This window comes from Notamacropus eugenii, chromosome 2, assembly GCF_028372415.1.
Source record: "Notamacropus eugenii isolate mMacEug1 chromosome 2, mMacEug1.pri_v2, whole genome shotgun sequence".
NCBI lineage: Eukaryota > Metazoa > Chordata > Mammalia > Diprotodontia > Macropodidae > Notamacropus > Notamacropus eugenii.
This window is the reverse complement of record NC_092873.1, coordinates 179,123,631-179,147,197: the sequence shown is the minus strand read 5'-3', so window position 1 is coordinate 179,147,197 and position 23,567 is coordinate 179,123,631. Positions and strand designations below refer to the sequence as shown.

The window sequence follows — 23,567 nt, the reverse complement described above, 5'->3', positions numbered from 1 at the left end:
AATAAATTTCTGGTATATTAGGATCAAATTTTTTTTCTTTTTTTCAGATGCAGGATAAGGATTAGGGAAGCAATATGGAAGAAACCAGTGAATAAAATGAAATTGAAAATTAGGGAAAGAGAGGGGATGCTGGAGGAGACAGGAGAGAAGGAGATTAAGGAAAACAAATAGTGCAGTTGCTGTTGGAAACCAGAAGGCAATTTCTTTCTCTTGTTCTTGTTGTTGTTTGTCCTTTGTTCTCAAAGGAGACCATGACATCAGGAAGGTGATGCCATGACCAGCAAGTGAATTAGATTTAAGTGAGGTAGGGCTGTGCAAGGATGGCATCACCATCCTGATGTCATGGTCCTCTTCAAGAATGAAGGACAAACCACAGCCTGTGAGCAGTGGGAGCTGTCCACTGGGGACCCAACTAGGCAGTTCCAGTTGGGTGATGCAGCTCCTTAGCTCCTTCCTTCCTTTCTTCTCTCCCTCTGTCCACATAAAGTATCATGCACTTATCTGCAGGTATTCTGCCCAAAGAAATGTAAATATTGATCACCGAAACTTTGCAAGATATTTTGGAGTTTATAGCCATTTCTGTTATAGCCAGAAACCCTGAGGGTCTTTCCCTCCCAGTTTGATTTTTTTTTTTAATAGGTAAATGAGATCATTCTTCACCTCATTTCTTCTTACATACCCTTAATCCTTGAATGTGCCTAACCTCAGACAAACTGAGAAAAGACCACTGCATCTAGAGTCATCTCCAGTCCTCTTGATTAATATCTGCCACTGGACCCAGATGACTCTGGAGGAGAGACCGAGGCTAGTGGCTTTGCACAGCACTTCCTCACATAATTTCTTTCTATAGGACTGGAACAAGAAAGGAGAGGATGTGGCACAATGTTGAAGTGATCTGAATTGTAGATTTGAGGAAAATGACCTCAATGTTTTCACTCTGATATTTGTCCAGGTCCTTAGGGGAGCAGTGGTAATGTAAGGCAGTTAAAGAGAATAAGAAAAGGTCTGGACAAAATGCTTAGGAGAGTGTGATAGAGTCAATAAGGTAAGAGAATTGTCTTCCTTTGGGAAAGACCCAGTTGAGGCCTTATAATATAAATTTGTAGTGGACCTGATTAATCAGCACAGCTATGGGACTTGCCCCAGCAACATTAAGCAACTTGTGAGCCATTTGCTATTAAAAAAAAAAAAATAAAAAACCCATTTTCCTGAAGCTTCACCCCCCCAAAATACCTTAAATTTCTTTTTATATATGTTGTTTTTAGTTACATGTTTTCATATTGTTTTGCCAAGAAGTATGTAAACTCCTTGGGGGCAAGGACTTTTGCATTTTATTATATTTCCTTTTAACAAAGTGCCTAGTACATAAAAGAATCTCCAAAAATACTGAAAAATTGTTAAATTGTTGAATAATAATAATACTTTAAAAACAAAGAAATGGAAGCAGTAAGAATTATATAAAGATATCATATTTCTAAATATTCATACTTCTTTTCTAACACCAGTTTCTCCAAGATTTCAAATCTTCAAATGAACCAAGAGATAAGAAAATGTCATATGTTTTCATTCTAGTTACTGAAGAATTTTTGAGAAAGGATTCTCCTCCATACCTACAATTCTTGAGACCAAGCTTTAAACTTCAGAGTTGGAAATGCTACAAATTTCAGTGATCTGCTACTTACTGAACAAGTCTTAACCCATTTGCCTTCAAGCTGTCAGCTAGCACAGCAACAAAGGAAAATTTTAGGCTAGGGAATCGATGAGAATTATAATTGATTTCTTCAAAGTGTGGTGAGGAAAAATACATAGCTATACCACCACAACCTTCATAACATAGTAATTGTGTTTAGTTGCAGTTAATCTACAAGCCCTAATCAAATTATATGGCAGTGTATCTCTTCCTCATCTTTGTTTTTGCTTAGAATCTAAACATTTGTCAAACACAGGGGCTCTGAAAGAAATACCCAGCATCATTATTTCCACAGAATTTCCCCTGCCATAATTTTGAAACACAAATGAATCTTACTGCTTGAGAATGACTGTTAACTCAGCATCCCTGCACTGACACTTGGTGCTCATGTTGGTAGATTTTGTTTTACACTAATCACCTGAATTTATGAGCTGTCCAAGGCAATGATACTGATTGTCCCAAAGAAAGGAGGCAGGAGGATGGATTCATCTCTAGGGCCTGATCATATATTTCTGCCATCAAGAACTCATGGACTATAATGGATTGAACCCCACATGCACCTTTCTTCCAGACCTTTGAGAGTAAGGTCACATGCCTTCAATATGTCATAAAAACTCACTGACATGAAAATAAGGAGTTCAACTAGAGAATGTGTGGCTCTCTCTATTTCTCTATGCAATCAAGAAAAGACCACATATGTTAATACAATTTATGGAATAATAAAGTGTTTAAATATATTTAGGCAGAATCAGTATTTACTCTAAATTCACACAGAAGTCTATTCTGGTGAAATATCATGATCAATTTTTATTCCTCTCAAATATTATCTCTCTGGTTCATATAGATTAAATTCATCCTCCAAAGAAAATGTAAAGATCAATTACCTACTTCTTCCTGATGCAACTTAAATGGCTACTTTTCACAATAAGAATTTGCATGATTCCAAGGCAGTGGCTGGAAAACATACAAATATATGCCCAGGTTCCTATCAAAGTCATTATTTTATCCAAAATCCTTTGGATTTTCCCCAAAAAATTATAGCATGAATATGTCCTTTGCTCTAAAAGGAAGTGGATGAGCATGGGGGATACTGATCACATCACTTCTAAGTTATTTCCATGCAATTAAGCAATATGAAATTTGGTGCTGGTGTTGCTAGAAAGCCCCAGAATTGAGTTATTATGCATTCTTCACCACTTCCACCACTAGGATACATTGTGGAATATTTTTTTAATGGGGGAATGAACACTTCTGGGTTATCTATATATTAAATAGAAAATGATACATCTTTCCACAACCGGTAACTTAACAGCACAAGTGCAGGCTATTATCAAGTGTTCAATTATGTTATTCTGAAGAACAATGTTTAGTTTTGTGAAGTTCTATTTCCATAGTCATTCTGCAAAATATTATGATTTTACTACATTTTAACAAATATTGCAAATTTTGTTTAAAATTGCCCAGAATTTACAGCAAAGAATGAGAGTTTTAAAATAGCAAAACTAGCAATGATGGTTCCACTTTTCTTTGGCGTGTGTTCCTTGCCTTGGCTTCATTTCCTATATCCCTGTAGAGAATCTGGCCACAGGCCTCACAGCACATGGTCTGCCAGCCACAGAATAAAGCAAAATGCAGTGCTAGCTGGAAAATAATTGTTTATGAATGATCATTCTGTCTCCAAAGGAGACAGAACATAGAAATGACACCATACAATTACAGAAGACAGTCTTCCTTCCTACATTTGTCTTCATTTTGCTGTATGAATGAAAGCCTACCAATAAGAAATAAGATTATATGCCTCTCCAAAATATTGATTTTTGTCTGGCCCTAGTTTTAGGATGCACCATAGGAAAAATCTAAACCGTCCAAACACTAGTCAATAACATGGTATAGGGCAAAAATCTATGGTTATATTGTCTTTGTGATTTTCACATATTTTATTTTTATCTTGTCCTTATTTATTCAGGCAGTGCTAACACTCACAAATTTAAAGTAGTTCATTCCAGACATCACCTTCAAAAGAACCCCCCCAAAAAAGTGCCTGTATGATTTTATGCTCATTCATCTATCTATTAATTCAAAAATACTTCATAGATTAGCGCTTAATAGGTACCTAAAGTTAAAAGAGAACTGTGGTAGGTTTTAGGAATATCCTAAGTTTAAATATGGTCTCTGTCGAGTTTATACACTAGTATAATAATACACAAATTTTAAAACATCTCCCCTTCAGAAAAGCATTAATTGATCAGACCCACTTTTCTTTTCACTATTGGAATCACTGCAAATTACTTTAATGGGAACAGGGAAAATAGTACACTACAGGGACTAGACTTGTGATTATATTGGCATATTAAAAAACTCCCAGAAAAGGAAATTCCACATATCAGTACAAGTCAGCACCTTCTCTTAAATTTTTAGTCTTAGAGAGTTCCCAGAATACCAAAAACTTTAATAAGTTGCCCAAGTTAAACCAATTAAAATATGTCAGAGGTAGGTTTTGAACTCGTATCTTCTAGTTGCTTAGGTCAGCATTCCATGCCCTCTGGCATACTGCTTCTCTAGAATAAAGAAGGCAAGAAGGCAATTATTTATGGGGATTCTTACTTCAAAACATGCATAATATATAGCATCCATACAATTTTCATAGCCAGATGCTCTCTCATGACCAAACAACTTGCACTCCCCTCACCTCCAAGAAAGAAAAAAAGTATCGGACCAGGACCCTTCGGATCCCCTCCAGCCACCGCAGCCATGAGCTTGAAACTCTACCTAGACTTCATCTCCCAGCCCAGCCGCGTCCTCTACTTCTTCGCCAAGGTTAATCGCATCCCCTTCGAGTTGCAGACCGTGGAGCTGTTCTAGGGGCAGCACCTAACTGATGATTTTGCCAAAGTGAACAGACTGAAGAGACTGCCAGCCATGAAAGATGGAGATTTCACCTTGGCAGAAAGTGTGGCCATCCTGCACTACCTGAGTCAGAAATATAAGACCCCAGATCACTGGTTTCCTACAGACCTGCAGGCCCGGGCACAGGTTGAAGAATACCTGTACTGGCATGGTGATTCCATTCGAGGCACACTTGGCACAGTGCTATGGATTCAGGTGCTGGGCCCTCTCATTGATGTCCATGTCCCCAAGGAGAAAGTGGACAAGAACAGAGCCTTCATAACAAAACTCCTACAACATCTGGAGCAGAGTTTCCTGCAGGACAAGCCCTTCCTCACTGGTGACCAGATCTCTGTGGCTGATCTGATGGCACTGGAGGAGCTGATGCAGGCTTTCTATGCTGGTTTTGATGTCTTCGAGGGACGGCCCAAGCTGGCAGCTTGGCGTGGGCGGGTGGAGGCCATCTTGGGGGAGAAGCTATGCCAAGAGACCCGGGAAGCCCTCCGTAAACTCTGTGCAGAGCCCACGACTTTGAAGGACATCCCCTCGTCCATTAAGGATTGGATGATGTTACATATTTCAAAGATCCCCTAATACAAGATATTTCCAAACAATGATCCTCCTTCCTCTTCCTCCTCTTCCTCACCCCACATCCTGGACCTTGGCCCTTGGACAACAGACTGACAGAAGAACTTTCTCCAATGCTCCATTCTATTTCCAAACTACATGCCCATGTCCTCCACCCCCTTCTGATGACCTTGCTCCCCTTTATGTTGTCTCCTTCCCCCCTCCCCATAAAATGTAAGAGCTCTTTGATGGCTCAGATGGTCTTTTTGCTTATTTTTGTATGCCAAGCATTTGGCATAGTGATTGATGTATAATAAGAACTAAATAAATGCTTTTTCATTCAAAAAAAAAAAAGTATCTCAAAATATAACTAAATGAAATCTCAAAATATAACTAAAGTCAGCATTATATCCCCATTTTACAGATGATGAAATGAGGGCAGACAAGTAAAATGACTTGTCAAAGTGAAATTGGTGAAAAATAAAAATCTAACATCTTCTGACTCTTATTTCACTCTAATTTAGTACCTAAAATATCCCTAGGATCGTGATAATAGCAGCCTTAAAAATAAATTGTGATACCAACTGAAATGAAATAGAATTATTTTAAATTAAAATTCCATACATACCTGCACTGAGGAATTAGGTACCTTTTGAAAGTGCTGGTGTGTTCTTGTGAAGGAATGAGACAATTAAATCAATAAACATGTGATCACCATTTGAAATCACGAATGTTCTATTTAGTTGAGAGACTTGACATATTCTAAACATTGTCTTCTGCGAGTGTGGCATTTTATAAGTAGTCAAGAACCAGAAATAATTTAATCTTGTAAATAATATATCAGGCTCTTGTCTTAATTGGCAATTTCATAGCAAGTCTTTCAATGAATGATAAACATCTATGAAAAAAAAAAAAAAGGAGCTAAGACTCCTTGTGCCTGCCCACTGTGTAAACTTCTGTCTTTGACAAGGAAGTCTTTATACAATGAGGAAGAAATGTCACTGTTGTTAAGGAAAATCTTTCCTGACAGGCAATGAAATATGTGAAGTTTGCAGATAGCATGCAGATAAGTTTGGCATAGCATATATTTCTGCCACTTCTTGACTAAACAACATGTTTTCTCTGTTTCTACTTGAATCATCTGATCTTAAAACTAGTTCAACAAACATTTATAAGTACCTACATTGTGTGTGGCACTATGTAGATGGTGGACAAATATAGACAAAACAAAAATTACTCTTTCCTCAGAGAGCTTACAATATAATTCACGGAAGAAACTGTACATAAATTACTATAATATAAATTGGAAAATCATTATCCACATACTTCCTTCCATTTCTTGAATCATGAATAGTGGGCACGATCTATTTGTAGCAGATGCAATCTCTTCATCTGATTTTGCTTTATTATTAAGCCCAAGCAGAAGATATGGCCTCAGACCTTATAAAACAATGAAAATAACAACCTTCCAAAATATCTTATTCTGTACAATTCTTGTCTTTTCCTTTCTGTAAATCATCCATACAGTATCCATGGTATCTATTGGAACTATGCCCAAAGGGCTATAAAACTGTGCATACCCTTTGATCCATCAATACCATCACTAGGTCTATATCTAAAAGAGAGAAATGGGAAAAGGATCCACATGTATAAAAACATTTATAGCAGTTCTTTTTGTGGTAGTAAAGAACTGGAAACAGGGATGCCCATCAATTGGGGAATGGCTGACCAAATTGGGGTATATGAATGTAAGAATGTAATGGAATACTGTTGTTCCATAAGAAATTATAAACTGGAAGATTTCAGAAAAACCTGGAAAGAACTTTACATGAACTGATGCTGAGTAAAGTGAGCAGAACCAGAACATTTTACACAGTACCAGCGATATTACGTGATAGTATTTGCTATCACAAATCTGATAGACTTGGCTCTTCTCAGCAACGCAACAACCTAAGACAATCTCAGAAGACTAAAGATGGAAAATGCTATCCACACCAGAGAAAGAATTATGGCGTCTGAATGCAGGTCAAAGCACACTATTTTCTTTCTTTTTTGTTCGTTTTTTGTCTTGATTTTTTGCTTTGGTTCTGGTTCTTCTTTATACCATGACTAATGTGGAAATATGTTTAATATGATTGTGCAGGTATAACCTATATCAGATTGCATACCATATTGGGGAAGGGGGAGGTGGGGAAGATGGAGGGGGGATGATGTAGAACTCAAAATCTTATAAAAATAAATGTTAAAAACTAAAAATAAATAAATTTAAAAAATAAAATAAATCATAAAAAAATATGCTGCCATGTCAAACACCCATAACCTTGGAACTGTAAAAAGTTTTTAAAATAGAGACAGTTGAAGAAATCAGTCTTGTAGGAGAGTATAAGTACATATAATTCCAATCACCCAACTTATAACTCTTTTAACTTTTAACTTTATATTTTTGCTTTATCTGAATTCATGATTGCTACCCCTACATTTTTTTTCCATTTAAGCTGAAGAATAATAGATTTTTCTCCAGCCTCTAATTTTAACTCTGGATGAAGAAAGTAAGCCCTGGGGATCATGAGGTCCAATTATCACAACAACCAGCTGTATCAGCAAGCACCCTGATGTACACTCAGGATGACCTGCTAGCACAGGTTGTTAGACCTGCTTTTCTAAAAGGAAAGCAACATTTGAGGGGTCAACAATCTTCTTTTCACATTCACAAAAAGAGAAATAAAGACAAACAGACAGGGCTTCTAACTATCTGACCATAAGCAATACATACATCACAGATCAACAGACATATCCAACTGTCTGACCATTACTTACATACATAGTTACCAGAGAGAGAAGCACCAATCCATGGGTTTTCAAAGCCTGGGGGCTCCTTAATGGCTACACAGAGTCTCATCTAGCACATGAATCTTCTTCCAAAGAGTAAACCTCAGAGTATATATACACTTTTCAGAGCCAGAGAGCATCACAACTCTTGTGACCCAGTGCCTCACTAATTAACCAAAAGTGTGGGCCTTCCTACAAAATAAGCCTCCCTAATCAAGTTTCCCTTAATGAGCTTTACCTGAGGCCTATTAAGGGGCAGGAAGATCTTTAACTTTCATTAGCATAAATCCCATTAACATTACCAGGAAAACCCTGAATAACAAAGATCCTGGGTGCTAGTTGATCTATGAACCTAAATTTTGGGGGACTAATGCTGTGTATGAACTGAGACAAAATGTGAACTTAATTTTTATCCTCTTCCCAGAAATCAAGGTATTATAAGGCAGGAGTGTGCTGCTGGAGTCTTAGGGGGAAATATTTGTACTTCTGTGCTTGGCATAGCTTTGAAAATATGTTCTGGTTAATCTTTGAAAAATCCTTTTATAAGAGCAAGTATGATGTTAAATATCTAAATGGAAATGAGGTGAGTAGTCACAGTGTCCCTAAAATAAGAAAAATACAGCTAGTGAGGGGCTTGAGCTGATGGCAGAGGAAAGAACCTCTTTAACCTCCTCAGGAAACTTGTTTATCAGTTGTTTTCAGTTGTATCTGATTCTTCATGAGTGCATTTGGAATTTTTTTGGCAAAGATACTGGAGTGGTTTGTTATTTCCTTCTCCAGCTCATTTTACAGATGAGGAAACTAAGGTAAAAAACTTAGCCAGGTTCACATAGCTAGTAAGTGTATGAGATCAGTTTTAAACTTTCTGACTCCAGGCTGGGTTTGGAATAAGTAACAGGCCTGGCTCAGTGGGGAAAGGGCAAATTATTTAGTACATGTATATGGGCACATATTGATGTGAGCCTATATTCCCATCAGGATGATAAACTACTAATGTTTAAATTTCCCCCACTAATACAGATCAGAAACTTTTTGGTATCTACAGTGTTGGAGATTTAATAATCTGGGGCACTAAGAAGTGATTTCCCCATTATCAGAAAGTACGTTCCAAGACTTGGGAGTCTTCCTTACTCCCAAAACAGTCATTTATCCATTATTCCACACTGCCTCTTATTTGAAAAGCAGGGAATAAAGAAGGACGGGTATATCCTTTTTCCTTCTGACAGCAAAAATGGGAATCATAAAACCAGATTTTTACCCTTCTTGATAATCTTTGTTTTGTTTTTGCAGTGTTCTCAAGCCAAATGTAAAAATTATATTTTGACTTTATCAAATAGAAACTATAAATGAAGGAAACTAAAAATATTATTTTCTAAATTTTTAAAATTAATATATTTTCTACCAAAGTTCAAGGACTAAAGAGATTTTAGAGCTCAGCTATTTTCATATTTGAGATTCTTAACTATTCTCTTTGAAGGATAAATATTTCATAGAAATAAGTTTATAGGTGCAAAACCATAAATTCATCTGACATATATTAAAATTCCTATTAGATTTACACTTAATATTGATTTGATTAATATTATTAAATTTAAAATCAATTTTTAAAATTTATTTTTGGAAAAGTTAGTTTCAGAGAATAAAGGCATTCCAAGGGAAACAATGAACAATAGGTAAAAGTTTCTTGTTTTTTTTCATATTTTTTGCAAAGCGCATTATCACTACACTTCTCTCTACCTCCCTTCTATCTTCCTCCCTATCTTTTCATTCTTTCCTTTCTGTTTATTTTCTCTCCCTCCTACTTTCCCTTCTTCCCCCTTTTCCTTATCTTCTCTTTTCCCTTTTTCAAGTAGACACCATACACACAGATGTTTCATTTGTTCTGTTTATTGAATAATAATGATATACATCTACTTTAAAAGTAGATCACCTAAATGTGCATTTTCATTATGAGTAACAATAAAGTTGTTCTTTTTAAATTTTGATGCTCTATCATGGGATTGGTTTTCCCCAAACCCAAATCTTAAAGGGTTGATGCTGTAGACAGTAGGGTGAGGAGAAGAAGAGTTGATAGAAAAAAGATTAAATCATCCTGAAAGATAAATATGTAAGTAATATTTCTAAATATTTAAGCTTCAAGAATGTTCCAAAGGTTAGGCAACTTTTTTCATCTTTTTCAAAATGCTTTATGTTCTTAAAAGACATCTTTCAGTAAAGAGAAAAGAAATACAGAGATGTTCACAGAATATGCACATTAACTGCATTCCCTCAAAATTTAATATTCTGACTTGGGAGGAATTCAACATATTAATATGTAAATAGTAGCTGAATGAGAGAAATGAAAGGTGGAGAATGAAAGACAAACATCACAGAGATATAAGGTAGACCCTTCAAAGTATCTGATAGCTATAAGAATGAAAGACAAAATATCTTGACTATGTAAATAAAATAAACAGAAAGCTGCTATTTAATATGGCACGCAAATTTTAGATATAATTTTAATTAAATTTATATTTACAAAATATAATTTTGTAAAGGCTTTGAAAACATTTAAAATTACATTACTAAATGAAATTAATTTACATTTAATGTAAATACTTCCAGTATCCAATGGCAAAAATAAAACATCTCCTGCCTTCAAGGAGCTACATTCTCTAACAGAATGAAACAACATACACAGAAAAGTGAATTTACCAGGAGTTGGGGGGATGGGAGTAATAACTGAGAGGTACAGAACTGGATGGACCTTACACAGAAAGTGATCAAGTTTGAATCTGAAAGAAGATAAGCATTTTAAGAGGTAGCCTCAAGAAAGAAGGGCATTCTAGGCAGACAAGAGAAATTTGCAAAGGTTTAGCACTAGGAGACAGAATGTTGTGTATATGGAATGGAAGTCACCAACTATAATGCTTCTTTCAAGCAAGAATGGTTACCTGCAGGTCTTTACTATATGTTCTGCTGCTACACCTTTCAGGCCCATGGTTACTGAAATCAGACCTTCCAAGACCCTGGACAGTGCCATCTATCCCTTTCCAAACGCTTTGTAGCTGAACTCTCTTCTATGGTGCATGTGTGCATGTTTGGATGTGTTTTCTATTTAGAGTATGACTTTATTGAAACCAGGGACTGTTTTGCCTTTCCATTTGTATCTCTACTATTTAGCATGGTGTTTGGCACATAGTGTTCATAAATGATCTTTGATTTATAATACAGAACATGTGAATATACAATAAAACTGAAAAGGGAAGCTGGAGTCAGATTGACTTAAAATGCCAAATGGGAGTTTGTTATTTTATTCTCAGGAACAATTAGGAGCTACTAAATTAGGAACATGGAAGTGATATGGAAATAACTTTTTTTGTAGTTGCATAGACAACAGATCATAGAAGAGTGCAGATATTTCAGTCAGGAATATCATAAAAAGGCTACTGCCACAGTGAAAGAAAAAAAGATAAATGCTTGAATTAGGGTGAGTGAATAGATAGAAATGGATTGAAACTAGAAATACTATAGAGGTATAATGGATTATGGTAGCCAAGTAGCTCAGTGTATAGAGCAATGGACCTGGAGTTGCAAAGACCTGAGTTCAAATCCAGCCTCAGACACTTAGTAGCTGAGTGATCCTGGACCAGTCACTTAACTTCTGTTTGTCTTAATCCACTGGAGAAGGAAATGACAAGCCACTCTAGTATCATTGCAAAGAAAACACCAAATGGGGGCACAATGTGTCAGACACAACTGAAAAATGATGGAATAACAACAATTCTAATGAACATTAAACTGAGACTTGCTGTGGAAAGGGAGTTTGGATAGGGTACAAGTTGAAAATATGGTAGCATCTGAGAAATCAGAAAGAGTAATTTAGCAGATTACTCCACGTGGCAAAAATCACAGGTTTTTGTAGACATTTATTTATTTTGAAATACTCTGGATGAATAGTTCACTTCTTACGTTGTGTAAAGATGGAAGAAATCAGTATAATTTTTTGATTCTACAGGCTCCCATTCTTTGTGACAATCACTAGAAACCACTCTTAGCTGCTTTGTTCTTTATGCTAATGGAGGTTTGACAGCCACTTACTGTCAAAGTTACTAACAAAATATGTGGAAAATATCTTCCAGAGTGGATTACTGAATAATAGTGCTTAACCACAAACAGGTCCATTGTATAAAACTGGTTTTGCTCCTTGTCTCTTAGCATTTCTGGGTACAGTTTATACAGCGTTGTCTTGAATTTTGCTTTGTAATTCTTCCCTAGTTTGCCTCTTGTCTGTTTCAGTAAAAGAAGTGAAATGAACTTTTGACAACAGCACTGGGATTTAAATTATCCATTTGTAATAGGGTCTAATCTAGCCCTCAAATGGATTCAACATAACCTATAACACAATATTGCCATGATCACAGTTACTTTTCAAAGAAAATTAAACTTTTTTTCCTCTTCCCAATGTTTCTGTTGCCATCAAAAGCCCTTAATTCAAGGACCTTTAAAATCTGGCACTACCTTCAATTCAATTGAACTTAACAATAGTAAGTACCTATCCTTCCATGTGTACTTCACTGCTCTAAGTGCTTTCTGACTATCATACTGCTCCCCCTCTATATCATTCTATATTAGGGATTCCTACCCTGGTGTAAGATATTTTTATATATTTAGGTAATTGTTTTGCAATACTGTTGTTGTACTTTGTAATCCTATATAACTTATCTTTTATACAGTTAAAAAGAGTATTCTAAGAAGGGATTTTTAAGGCTTTATCACACTACCAAATAGATCCATGATGCAAAAAATAAAAATAAAATAAACACCATTCTTTTATATTCAAGTAAAAGAGACTACTCCTTATACTTCCCTTCTTTCACTCCTTCTATCTTATCTCATTCAGAGCACCAAATCTGCACCAAGAGTGGCTGAAGAGCTGCAAAATAGTGGTTAGATAATGAAGACCTCAAAATAATAGATTTTTTAAAGTCTTCTACCCAAATAAATATCAAGATAGACTAATTTACTAATAGTTTGAGATCTGTTGAGCAACTCTCTTTTCTATTTCTTCTTTCCCCCATCCTTTTTTCCCTCTCAACCAATACTTATCTTTTTTTATAATGAATAACATGAACCGTTATTTTTTTTTAATTCTATGTGGCCCTTCCCTGTTGTTCTTTTCCTTTAACGAAAATCAAGGTCTTCAATAAAACTAAGTTTCCCACTCTACCTTCTGTCCTCAATGTTTTTTTTTTTTTAATTAAGTAATAGAATGAATAACACTGTGTTTTATATTCCCAACTGATTTTTAACAGCATGGCAAAAGTCTGCTGAGCTTTTGTTTTATTATTGGTGTGAAATATCTTGACATTTCATTTTTAGAGTTCTGTTGATCTAAAAAACCTAAGGTAATTTGCAAATAATTTGCAATTATTTACCAAAACCTTCATTCAATAGATGAACAACTAATTGCAGTTCATACACTGAGTCATTCACTGTCTTTATAGAATTATGACAAACATATTGTCTCTACTCTTAGAATGGTATTTGTAGATTTCAGAATCAGAAAATCCCTGGTGGAAGTAATGAGACTACCAACTGTGCACATTTCATTTTTGAGTGATTCCTTTCATATCATATTGTCCCCATGCAACAGCATGAAGGCACCCTGCCACATTGGAAGTATTTCTTGTATATGGAAAAGATCATATACTTTATCCAACTAATCTCCAGATGCAGTGAACTAAGTGGTAAAGAAATTCTTTACTACCTTGGCATAGTAATCAGCAAATGATAATTCAATATGTTCATAAAATCACTTAAGTAAAATGCAGCTCAAACAGAAAAACATGTAACAAACAAATAAAAATCCTAGAGAGGTAATATCTAATTTATCAAGATTAATAAATAAATGCTATGATTTTATCATCAATTTTACACACACACACACACACACACACACACACACACACACACACACACGATACATTAAGCATGCTATTTCAATTCTGCCAGAATAAAGAAATGGATATTTTATAAAGCCTTCATACAAAGAAAAAAAAACCTCACTTTTCTAATTAAATGCATAATCATGGATGCAGATCCATGTTACAGATTCTAAATGGCTTCTACTTTAATGAGCCATTTGAAATGAAATGGTTGCCTGCAATTAGACATCTGCAGTCCAAGGAAAGCAAGCCAACTATGCAGCATGTCTGCCAGAATTACAGTGCATTCCTCTGCAGGACAATGAGAAGAACAGATAATTGTAATTATAATATATACATCCTTAGTGTTCTGTGGTTGAAAGAGTACACACAACAAGGGTTCTTAATATATTTAATTGCTGATAGTTAATAAAGGGTTGTCAAAAAGATCTGATTTTTAATGCATTCCACTTCCATTAGCAATAGTATCACCACCAATTGATGATATTCATCCTATATCTACCTCAACACAAGGACCTAAATGGTTAAAAAAAAAAAAAGACAACTGCGAGTTCAATTTCTTTTCTTTTCAGATTCAGCACTATTTGCTTGGTATTAAATCTCGTAGTCTGTGGATTTCCCAATTTAAAGACAAATATGATGGACAGCAGAGACCTTATTATGGCTTTTAGATGAGTTGGGGTTTTTAAAAGCTGTGCCAACAATTCAGTATCTGCCAGCTTCTACCAAACTGGAAAAGCCTTGACTAGAGGATCACCAACAGACTACATATCTACACTCTCAGACTAGTATAAAGAGGTTTATCACCTGAAGGCTGGCCATTAAATAATGATATCTGGGAAACTACAGAAATTCATCTGGCTAGATACTAAGAAACCAAAGAACAGCGATTTACTTTGGTGGAGGGTGCAAGTGGTCAGACAGTTGGATCTGTCCATTGATCTGTGATGTATGTATTGCTTATGGTCTGACACTTGGAAGTTCTGTAGATCTTTATTTATCTGTTTGTATTTTCTCTGAATTTCAGGTTACTGACTTTTTTCCCTGAACTAACTGAATGATATATGTGCTTAATTAAAGTAGATTGATGACCCCTCAAAAGTTGCTTTCCTTTTAGAAAAGCAGATCTAAGAACCTGTACATCAGACCCTCCTGCGTATGCTGGGGTGCTTGATGATACATATATACAGGTCTTTGAAAAATCTCCTCTTAGGATGAAAAACATTGGCATTTGGCTGTGCTACAATTCCAGGAGTGGGACCCATAATATGTACAGAGAGTACAGGGACCTGACCACTGCTGAGGCTGTCCCTCATTGCTACCAAGATATGGGAGCCCATCATTGTGCCCAGGTCTACTCCATACACTTCAATAAAGTATAAGAAATTCCTATAAGCAAGTACTACTGGCCTACAGTCAAGTAATTTCATGACTCCAAAATCACATTCTCTCTGCCCCACAGAGTTCTGTGTCACCATCATAAGCCATGCTTTACTACCAAGAAGCCCAACACATTCTTCTAAGTACAAAGACAAGCAGGCACCTGTTTTATTTGATCTGTTTAAATATATTTCTCAATTGGAAAAAAAAGACATCTCCTAAGGCATGTCATGGTATGTGGTAGGGGAAAGGGGTTATAATCTGCATTGATCCACAACAATGAAAAAAAGAAATTCTGAAGTATTAAAATATATAAACACATTTTATACAGTATAAGTACATATTCATCTCTCAATTATTTGCATGTGACTTTCCACCCTGCACAAACATTAGATCCATTAGGGGCAGGAATAGTATATTATCTTTAATATCTCACTCAAAATTTATTACATTGTTCTTTACGTGATAGGTTTTTAATAACAGTTGTTTAATTTTACTCTTTCTGCCTCCAATCCAAAAAGAAATGGGATTTGTCTTCTAGTACAACACATTTATAAGGAATTTACCTTTTTTGATATTATTAAATTACTTTCATTTCACTCTCAGGGAAGCTGTACATTGGCAAGGCAGAAAACACAAGGGGAAAAGGTGAGAGGCTAGATAAACCCCAAGGCACTGTGACTGAAAGGTGAACACACCTATCCCTGGAATAAAATTAGGCCACAGGAAATTTGGGGGAAAGGTGCAAGATGCAAAAATGATCAAGTTCCGCTTTCCCCACCTCCCCCAGTCAGGTCGTTACAATTTTATTTTCATTACTGGATGTCTGCATTTGAAATAAGAAAAAAAAAAAATGAACAGTCACACCAAAGATCATATTTTTAAAATTTCATTATTCCTGGATTATACTGGATATACTCTATATCAATTACACAGTATATACCGTATATAGACTATATAGTTCTCTTCTCCAATTAAATAATCAAGAGACATTTATAAGTCTCCACACAGCATTTGAAATCTAAATGGATATGGTTTTTTCATGAAATCTTCAACTCAGTTACTTTTTGGATGTCGTATCATTAGATTAAAAATCAATTAATTGGGAATTAAATGTTTACCATTAGTTCAAGGAAACTTTTTTCTAGAAAAACAATGAATTCATCCCCCCCTCCCATAAAACAGACAAAATTTCATCCGTGAAAGAAATCAGAATTTAAATGAAAGAACCTAAGATTTTAACTAAAGAAGTTCCAACAATTTTGTTTTGCTTTAAGATCTTCAAGGGAACAATCTAGCAATGCACAGTTGGCTATTAATAACATAAGTGGGAAGACATTTTCTCAAGAAGAAAAATGATACACCTACAATACTTTCATTTGATACTGCCGTGCAGTTACTATCCAAGGAGCTTCAGAATTCTAGTTACCAAAATTGTAATAATTTTTAAAGCTCTCAAATATAATTTACTCTCTTATCTTTCTGAGTGAACTTTTTCCTCCTGAAACTTTAAATAAAATAAAAAAAGTCTACAATTTACATTTCAAAAACTGATACACATTTTCTTCATGAACTCCCATTTTTTTCCCACTGTTAATTTATGGTTAAGGCAGACAGTACTAAAGAGTAGGAACCAGGTGTGGGACATCAAATAAGCACTTACATAATTATGCATCTCTTTCTGTTCATTGTTCAAACATGCAATCATTACTGTAGCATATTTGGCAATATGGTACCTTCTATGTGTGTTTTAAATTTCATCAATAACAATTCCTCTCTTTATTTCCAGATACTTTAGCCATCAATGTAACTGCCTTTGATTCTGTTGCTGTCTAAACAAGCAATTATGAATGTTTATGCTTTGTGCTGTCACACTTGATTGATTCCCTGTTTGTCAGCATATCTACATTACAAGTTTATTATCAAAGCTCAGCTCTAACAAATTCATGAGGACATTATGCATTTGTGAGGTTTGTAAGCATTAAAAAATGCTCCCATTAGATGATAGTGATAGAGTTTTAGTAGTTTCTATTGATTTCTGGGCAATCACTGGTCTAATCTTCTGAATCCATAGATGTTTTTACCTAGTATTTCTTGGCTTCCTATTAAAAGCACAGGGCAACCAATTGTAGCCACTTTTAATGAGGATTCAATGTCTTCTATGGATGTTCTTTGCAAAAGAGCTTATCCAACAAATAAGGACCATTTTTCCAACCCTTCTAAGAAAAGAAAATAACCATAATTATCCAGTGCCTACCTTTGTCTCTCTATATGGATGTGAGTGTGTGTGTTTCATTTTCAAGTACAAAGTAAATTGCTGGGGGTGGAAGCTCAATTCCATGTGGACAGTCTCGGGCGGGTAAAGGTGGGAACTTCTAAACCTTAGAGTTCTCATGAGGCCCCCCAGGAAACAGCAGGGAATCAAGGAGTGAGACCGAGCTATCTCGTGTATTTCCGCCTCTTCCCGTGAGAAACGTGATGGGAGGAGCATCCCCCTCGAGACTGTCCCAGATCTGGGCACACCTATTGTTATCTAACAGGCATGGTATTCAGGTACAAACTATGCGGCCGGAGAGCTTAATTAGGATCAGGAAAGCCTGAAGGCGCTCTTAGCTCAGGAGGGGTCCTTACAGGACAGAAGCCTCCGGTTTTCCTCTCTTCGCTCTCCCCTCCCCCTCACTCCCCACTTACACTTCTGCTTCCAATCTCTTATTATAAGATCTTTGCCTCCTTGGGAGATTTCTCGCTCCCTCCTAAGGAAGAATTCCCCCTGCACTTGTAACCAGGACCCTGAATAAAAGCTTAACCCTTGTTCGACTCCAGAAAGTCTCTTCTCTCATACGTTTATCCGGTTTGGCCAACCGAAGACCTGTGACAGAGGTAAGGTAAGACTCGGGTAGCCCTCAGGCCTCTAGACCTGGCAGTAAATAAAAAAAGAAATCCTCAAATTTAAAAGAAAAAAAAACCAGTTACTATAGTCTACATTAACTGGCTCAGGCTTAAACTTAACTAGTTTCATTATTCATTTTCACATATGAAAAACACATATAAAAAAATTTCAATGAAAACTGAATATGTGACCACAGTGTCATTTATAATACAGAATGTATTTATCTTAATAATGTAGGAAACTTTCCAATTTTTTTCTGTTGACTTAAGTGCAATTAAGTCATTTTATATAACATAATATAACATAAGGATGAGAATGGGGCATACAGTAGAAATTATAATGTTTCTGGACTCATCAGATGGGTGTTCAAATTCTGCCTCTGACATTTGCCACTTGTGTTACCTTGGGCAATTCATCTGACAAAATCACAGATGGAGAGCTGAAAAGGATCTCAGCAGCAATCTGTCCAACACATATGTGAAAGAAATCCACACCATAACATATATGATAAGTGACTATCCAAACTTTCATAAAGACTTTCAAGGAGGATGAATCAATCTTCTCTCTAGGTAACTCATTCTACTTTTTGGACTGCTTACACAGTTATAGACTTGCTCCCAACATCAAAGCTAAATTTGCCACCACAACTTCCACCAATTGTTGCTAATTTTTTCCTCTAGGACGAAATGAAACAAGTCTTGTTCCTTCTCCATTTGACAGCTCTTTAAACATTCAGATTTGGTTATCACATCTCTGAGTTTTCTCCAGGCTAACACCTAGTTCTTCCAATCAATCAACATATGACACGGACCCAAGGCCCCTGGTTGATCTCTTCTGAACTCTTTCCAATTAATCAATTTACCATCACTTCCCCACCCCAAAAAGGGTATCAGTTTTCTCATCTGTAAAATGAGATGAGATGACTAGATGGTGTCTGAGGTTCCTTCTAGCTCTAGAACTATGATCCTGTAATGTTATTTTTAAATCAATACTTTTTATGAAATGATACTAACATTTTCTAGCTATAACACTGGAAATGTGAAAATACTGAAGAACAATAAAAATAATAATGTACATTATTTTTCACATAGTAGGTACTTAATAAGTGTTTGTTGAATTGATTATACCTTTAAGAAAAAAAAACCAGATACATCAAGTATATATTGGAGCCAAACTTTATCACTGTCATTCTTACCACTGTATTATCTGTTACAGCTATGTTAGACATTTACTAGTTATTTTACTGATGAAGAGAAAAATGTTTCTCTCTCACACAGAGAAAAATATGCAATCATTTTGCCTTTTCTCTAACAAAGAAGAGCAAAGCATATATATGCAGTAAATTATCAACCTCATGAAAAATCTTCCCAGCTGCTAAGTTGTATCTTCCCATATTTTAAAAGCAGTATATATTCAGCTCTCTGAAGTTATAACTATGCAAGAAGGCAAAGAAGACTGGGAAAAGGGGAAAGGGGAGAAGGGAGAAGCTGTCAGAAATGAGAACATAACTTTGTTTCAAGTATTTATGCAAAATCACTAGACCTAACCTTCAAAATAGGGAGAATCAAGAAATCACAAGTATTGTCTAACAATAGGGATGTTCCCACATCTTTTGTCCAAGGAGAGAGTTCTACCTTTACTACTTCTGTCATATGATTTGAGAATGAACATAACATAACATTTTATGGACTTCCCTATGTAATGAGTATGCTGAAAGGTTCAATTCTCACCATAGGCTAAAGACCAAAAACTGAAAATGATTTCCAGATCTTATGTATGAATGCACCACGAAGAACTTTGTATTTATCTTATGATGCAATAGTTATACTACAGTTATTAGTGTACTTATTTTTTCCTCATTCCTGAACTAAACATTCCTTGGAGGGTAGAACTATGTTTTATTTATATTTTTATTTCTTGTGGCTTCTAGAATCAAAAATATTTGCTGAATAAATTAGCTGAATGATTTAAATATGGAAACTTACAGAAATTGCATATTTATAGATACTTGAGGAGAGAAACTGTTTCAATTTTGCCTTTATATCTATAGTACCTAGCACAGTACCTGGCACTTAGTAGTCACTTAAAAATGCATATTAATTGATTGACTGATACATTCATTCATTTATTCATTCATAGGATTTAGAGCTAGAAAGGACCTTACTCATCATCTAATTGAACTTTCTTATTCACAGGTGAGGAAAACGATACCCAGAGTGATCACGTGCCATGTCCAAGGTCACAAATGCATTAAGTAAAAGAGCTGTTATCTGAACCCCTATCTGATTCCCAGAAGCATTCACAGACTTAGTTGTGCTCTCATTCACAAAAAAAATTAATGTAACCTTGGAAAAAGACAGACTTGGAGCCAGAGAAACTTAGAGTTAAGTTCCACCCTTGACACACAGACTATGAATATGGGTCAGTCATATAACCTCTCTGAGCCCCACAGGGTAAGGAAAGTATTTTTTAAATCATAAAGTTATATTTAAACATTATTAACATTATAATGATTAATATAATATTTAATATGATATAAATAATATAATAATGATAATAATAATCTAATCTTTTTCTTCTGGCTTCAGATAAAAATAGTTCTTGGGCAAGTTCTTATTTTATGAATCGATTTCTTTTTCTTCAGTATCATATGCACAAACAAATAAAATAACTGGGGTTTTTCTGTAGTCAATAAAAGCATTAGGATATAAGTTCATCCTCTGTAGGCTCACTGAAAACATCCTCAGTTCAAACAACATTAATAGTAGACAGGAGAGCAGGGATGAATTGTACCTCATCCTACTGTCACATGACTGATCTCTCTGATTGTATCTCTTTAACTTAAAAGCTTTTTTATTTCATATGGATTGGAGATTATGGGTATTTGGGGTGGATACATCTAACAAAAATTATATTCTTAAATTTTTATGACAGTGTTATATTTTGGCATTTGTAGATAACACTTCAATCTTTGATAATTACCTAAATTCAACAGAATTTATTGGTTAAATTGTCTAGCAGAAGGCAAACTGCCAGCCCCAGAACGCTGGCACAACAGGAGTGACTAGGTCAGGCCACCCCAGTGCAACGAGCAAGGTGCAAGCACCTGAAGCCCTGCTAGTAACTGGGTCCCTGGTATCCAGAGCAAGAAGCTTGGAACAGTGCCCCCTACACCCCAGAAGAAGATATTAACTTTACAAAAATGAATGTGGGAAAAAAAACAAAAAGGAGGCTGAAAATAGGAAGCTACTATGGTAACAGAGAAGATCAAAACACAAACTCAGAAGAGGACAACAATGTCAAAGTGCCTACATGTGAAGCCTCAAAGGGGAATACAAATTGGTCTCACACCCAAAACGTCTTCTTGGAAGAGCTCAAAAAGGATTTTTAAAATCAAAGGAGGTAGAAGAAAAATTGGGAAAACAAATGATAGTTATGCAGGAGACTTATGGGAAAAAAAGTCAGCAGCTTAAAGGAAAGCTGGAAAAGGAAGCACAAAAACTGGCTGAAGGAAATAACTCCTCAAAAAATAGAACTGGTCAAATGGAGGAAAAATCAACTGAAGAAAACAACTATTTAAAAACCAGAATTGGCCAAATGGAAAAGAAGAAAATAATTCCTTAAAATTAGAATTGGGCAAGTGGGAGGTAATGACTCTATAAGACATCACAAATTAGTCAAACAAATCAAAAGAATGAAAAAAATAGAAGAAAACATGAAAAACAGCTGACTTGGAAAACAGATCCAGGAGAGATAATTTAAGAATTAGCAGACTACCTAAAGTCATGATAAAAAAAGATCCTGGAGACTATCTTTCAAGAAATTATCAAGGAAAACTGTCCTAGTATCTGAGAACCAGAGGGTAAAAATAATCACTTCAAGAATCCACCAATCACTTTCTGAAAGAGACTGCAAAACAAAAACTCCAAGGAAGATTGTAGTCAAATTCCAGAATTATCAGTTTAAGGAGAAAATACTGTAAGCAGCCAGAAAGAAACAATTAAAATATCAAGGAGCCACAGTCAGGATTTACACAGGACTTAGCAGCTTCTACACTGACAAATAAGAGGGCTTTGAATATGATATTCCAGAAGACAAAAGAGGTTGGATTACAACCAAGAATGAACTACCCAGCAAAACTGAGAATAATCTTTCATGGGAAAAGATTCACATTTCAGGGGATGTTCAAATTTTCCTGATGAAAAGACCAGAGCTTAACAGAAAATGTAGTCTTCAAATACAAGATTAAAGAAAAGCATAAAAAGGTAAAAAGGAAAGAAAATAAATCATGCTATTCAACAAGATTAAATTGTTACATCCCTATAGGAAGATAATACTCTTGAGAACTGTATCTCTATTAGGGCAGTTAGAAGGAGTATAAATAGACAGAGGGTGCACATATAAGTTGACTTTGGTGTGAGGCTATAAAAATTTAAGGTGTGAAAAAAAGGATTGTACTGAAAGAAGAGGAAGAGGGGAGGCAGAATATGATAAATTATATCACATGAAGAGACACAAAAGATATATTAGAGTAGAGGGATAAAAGGGAGAGGGTAAGCATTGTTTGAACCATACTCTCATCAGATTTGGCTCAAAAACAGAATTCTATACACACTCAATTGTGTAGAGAAATTTGTCTTACCCTATAGGGAAATAGTAGAGGAAAGGGGAAAAAGAGAGAGATGAATGGATAGAAGGAAGGACAGAAATAAAAGGGGAAAGGGAAAAAAGGGAGAGGAAGTTGATAGAAGAGAGGGCAAATTGAGGGAAGTGGTGATCAGAAGCAAACGACTCGTGAAGAAGGACAGGATGAAAGGAGAGAGAAAAGTATAAATGGGGTGAAAACTCAGATGGAGAGAAATACAGAGTTAGTAACCATAACTGTGAATGGGAATGGGATGAACTGTCCATAAAACAGAAAGGGTCAGAAGAGTGGATTAAAAACCATAATCCTACAATATGTTGTTTACAAGAAACACATGTGCAGCAGAAAGATACACACAAAGTAAAGGTAAAAGCCTGGAGTAGAATCTATTGTGCTTCAGCTGAAGTGAAAAAAAGCAAGGGCAACAATACTGATCTTAGCAAAAATAGGTCTAATTAGAAAGAGACTAAAAAAAGGAAACTACATCCTGCTAAAAGGTACCATAGACAATGAAGTACATAAATACTAAATACACATGAGCCAAGTGGTATAACATCCATATTCTTAGAGGAGAAGTTAAGTGAATTACAGGAAGAAATAAACAGCAAAACTATACTAGTGGGGGACCCTTATCTGAACTAGATAAATCTAATCACATAGAATTTTTGAAAAGTTAGACATGGTAGACTTCTAGAGAAAAATGAATGGAGATAGAAAGGAATATAGCCTTTTCTCAGTAATCTATGACACCTA

At 35.6% G+C, this 23,567-nt stretch overlaps 1 protein-coding gene and 1 pseudogene across 1 annotated transcript in view; one reads left to right on the top strand and one right to left on the bottom strand.

Annotated features, from left to right (window-relative positions):
* Positions 1-23,567, bottom strand: part of GRIK2 (glutamate ionotropic receptor kainate type subunit 2) — a 791,214-nt gene that overhangs the window by 362,589 nt on the left and 405,058 nt on the right. The window lies entirely within an intron of this gene.
* Positions 4,440-5,446, top strand: LOC140523757 (glutathione S-transferase theta-2 pseudogene; annotated as a pseudogene).